Consider the following 4,444-nt stretch of genomic DNA (forward strand, 5'->3'; position numbering starts at 1 on the left):
TGCAAACATAAAAAGTGTATTAAGAGTGTGAATATTATGCGGGGAAGGATAAATATCAAAAATACATATGTTGTTGTGTTCTAACCTTTTCCACATCGCGAAGTTGGCTGAGAATTCACCCAGAATATCATTCGGCCCTTGTTTTTTAAAAGCTTGCATTGTTTCAAAGGTTTTTTTTCTGTATTGAGGTCAGTGCATTTTGTTGGCAAGATATTCTAAATTTTCGACAGTAAGTCACGATGGTCCAGAAAACTAACGTGACAAAAATCGATCGACCTTCATTCACTGCTGCCTCGAGTTGGCATGCATTTGCATTTGCATACAGCTGAGATGCTTGTACCATTTATTTGTTAGTTGGGTGTTGAAATATTTTTTGTAATTCCCAGAACGATGTTGTTGTAATTGACATTGACGTTGTTGTCGTTTGGCTCAGTAACTTAAATTTGTTGAGCACCCCTGCCTCGAATAATCGGCGCCTGAAGGGGCAAATGTACCCGGTAAACACACAATTGCACAATTATTGCACAATCTTCGCGCGATTCCCTGAGCACTTTCGGAATTTTCGAATCAATGACTATAGCTGCATTCGCATGATTGTGAAATTTCTGAGTCACTTAATTTTTTTTTTTTACATTTTCCCACTGGGATACTTCCCATTGATTTGTTTGTTAATCGCTTCGGGTTTTTTTTTAATCTATCTTAAATCGATGCCTGTATGTGCCAGCAGTAAATTTAAAGAAACTAAGCACCCAAATTGAAAGTCGACTATTTTCAAATAAAATTAAATTTAACTTCCAAATCTGTAGATTTAACTAAAAGTGGTCTAAACCCCACATCCGGAAAAATCACAAATCACAATAGAATCAATTGAATTTGTGTGCGATTCGCAAATAGACATTGAATGGCATTAGCACACGTGGAAAACACAGTGTGTGATGATAGCAACGTGCGACACTCGGCAACTGTACAAACTGGCATACAAAAAAGCTTAGATGCATATACACACTCAACCAAATCAATGGTAGCGGCCATGCGGGAGAGCAGCCATAATCCCCTTACAATCTGCTGCAAATTCTGGTCCATTAACCGAACGTGCTTAAATGCCAAACATTGACATTTTGGTCAACCAAACGCACAGGCGAACTTCCGCATATACTCATAGATACACTGACAGAAAGACCAACCAAAAATTGGTTAATATTACCAAATTCAAACTTGAAAAGGAATCAACATGATTTTTGGTTGCTATTTTCAACAATGATTTGGTAATATTAACAACACTTTTGTTTACATTAACAAAACTTTTAGCTGGCGATTTTTTCGTTTGAACATGCTTATCTTTTGCACTCTACAGATACTTTTTCATAATTCGGAGATACAAAACAAAAATTTATATAATCATTTTAACACGTTGCCTCTGACGGCATTAGCAAATACTCTCTGCATACTCAGCTACATCAGCTTTATAAATATGTCTTTGAATGTTTAACTTCAATCAATTTTCTTCATCGTTTAATTCGATTCTGCACTTCACAGACGCTTTTTCGTAATTAAGAAAACCCAAAACTAGGAAAAAATAAAAATTATGTGTTGCCGCTGATCGTACTTGAACCTGCTGGAAGCCAACAAATAACAGCAAGCACCTCTGTACGTTCAACTACAGCAAGACATAAAAATTGGTCACCACATTTCTAACAATCGGTGTTTTAACCATGAAAAAAATCAAACAATAACTTGGTTGAAAAAACCATTGCACTTTTGGCTCAGTGTATGTATGTATGTAAGTACATACCACTGCGAACTTGAAGCACATATGTATGTATGTACGCTGCCCTGCAAGCAAACATACCAACTATGGCGCAAATCGCTTGGTTCAGAATTTGCATACGCAAATACCCTAACACAAACACAGCAAAGCTCTTGCCATTCGTACACAAACACACGCATGCGAAATCATTGTTTTAGCTCTGGGTGATTTTCAGGCGCTTCCTGGAAGCCAATTTAAGCGTTGAGCTTTGCAAACTTACAACGCACTCCCACACATTAAACAAAACAAAAACAAAAAAAAAATGGCAATAGTTTGTCTAGTTGCCACACATGTGCTCATAATTTGAGAAATTTACACGGAAAACAAACACATGTGCAACGTAAAATTATCTTCAATACACAGATATGTATGCACCATTGATTTGGTACTTGTGTAATATGAAGCGGTCAGTGGCGTACTGTGGACGCGCTGCACCTTCATTTCATTTGCAAATCGCGCGCAATCAGCTCAAATCGACAGAGAGACCAGGACCTGGCACTGCCCACTCCTAGGATTTGCCTAGAAAACTAAGTACTAGACGAGCGATGTTTTTGCACTTCAATACGCACGCGCCTGACAAGTATTCATGCCACATTTGGGAGTGCTCATAATTGTACGCTTGCACACGCACTCTAACCAATCATCGCACAGCATACAGCATACGGCACTTGCCACTGCTGTCTATTAACTCGGCGTTGTGGGTATTTCTAAAAACTTGGCAATCGAAATGTGACTTTATGTGTAGCACTGGGATGTGTTGACGCACTGCATCACTCATTAAACATGTTATATCCGGAAAATAGGTATGTACAGCGTACACACGTATATGTGTATGTATGTATGTATGTACTTGTAGTCAATTAAAAATTGCATTCCGATAATTATATTTTTGTATCTAACGCTCTCGAATGCGCGCTCAGTCATGCATTATTAACGGTGAAAAGCTTTCGAGTATCGTGACCTAAAAACTTTGAATCGAATATTTGTGATTATTTGAATTTTTGTTTCTAATTGGAAGCGCGAGTGGTGAGCCTCATAATCGAGTGTAGTCAAAAGCTCTCAAAGTGTGTACAAAGTAACTACTTTTACTAATCACTATATTCTCGGTGATTTAAGTATTACTTTGAAAATGTAACATGTCAAGTAACTAAGAGGCGTAAAAGGCATAAGTAATATAAAGTTTTTTCCGGCGAACACCGCAGACGATTTAACGATGACCTAAATGAGCTTTATAACTATATAGACATAGTGCGGCAAATTAAAATCCAGCGGATAGGTAACGCTCGCTGGAAGTATTCACCTCAGAACGAACGGTATGGCGGTAGCAGCGAAACGAGTTTTACTAAGTACATAAACTTGCTGCTCAAAGTCAAAATTGTGTAGATTTTTGCGATTTATAATCCGATGATGTTGACATTTTAACACAATAGAAAGAATCCTCTCCATTCTGGAAGTTTTGTCTTACGAATTCCTTTTTGAATATTCTTGAGCTATCCTTTTAAGGTTGCTCGTTATCCGTGGCATAATTTAAGTAAAATAGTTTTCCACATAGTTTTTTGATATCTTCTGTCCCCGCCATGAAATATGTGTATTGCTTCCTAATGAAGCGTACAAAGTCTCATTTGCTTTTGTTGTATTGTGTTTATTGGTTGATAGATAAGTGGAATGAAGCATAATTCACCAGGGGTTAAGCATCACCCCGTTGTTCATTTGGTTATTGTGATTATGGTTAGGAAAATATTTAAGTCCTCGAGGGTATCTCACCATTAAATGAGGTCCTTGACAGTTGGGTTTTACAACTGACCTCTCTGTATCCCAGCACTACCCACAACTTTCGATTGCTAAAAACGGCATCTAAAAGTGCCAGCTGAGGATCATTAATTGCCACATTGCTGTAGTCAAAGAGTGGTCTTGATGCAGTAACTGCATTCGATTGGCCGGCAGAAATCAATCTCTTTTTGGAAACTATTTCGGTCTCTATCTGGGACCATGCCCAGGCCATGGTAAAGAGGTTTAGTGTTACTCACTGGTGTCACCCGGTGAGATGGGGCCTTATCTTGCACGTCATTTAGGCGATTTGACTACTAGCTCTGTTCTCTATATTTTCCCTCACTAAACGCTCTATATTTTAAGGGGCACTCTGGTGTCTATTGGAAAATCTTTCATTTATTAGCAAAGACGTAATCAATATTTTTCACGTGGAAATATAATTTCGGTTATCTAAAGTAATTTGAAGAACTTCTCTTCACCAAGAAATGGAGCAACTTGCGATGTACACCTACTCGAAAATTGCGCATCCATCAACTTAATTCGATCAGCAGTACACCGTGTCACTTTCTGTGCCACTGTGCAACTCTGCACACTTCTACATACTACATACTCTCTCTCTACATACTTCTATTTCGACTGCTTTGTGCGTTTTGCATTAAATTGAGTTATGGGAATTGTTTTCGACTTCATCTTGCCGTTACATTTCGATTCATTTTCATTGGCTTCAATTCTACTCTACCCAATACTTACGTATAAGTCGTCGGTGGTATGGAAAAACGTTCAATGTCACTTATCAGTTATTATGTTAAGAAGTAGAAGACTTCTAGCTGAACTCGTATACTACTCGCTCAAGTTAGCCAGACAAAA

The sequence above is a fragment of the Rhagoletis pomonella genome, unplaced genomic scaffold (genome assembly GCF_013731165.1).
Source record: "Rhagoletis pomonella isolate Grant_MI unplaced genomic scaffold, Rhpom_1.0 Rhpom_scaffold_00004, whole genome shotgun sequence".
Classification (NCBI taxonomy): domain Eukaryota; kingdom Metazoa; phylum Arthropoda; class Insecta; order Diptera; family Tephritidae; genus Rhagoletis; species Rhagoletis pomonella.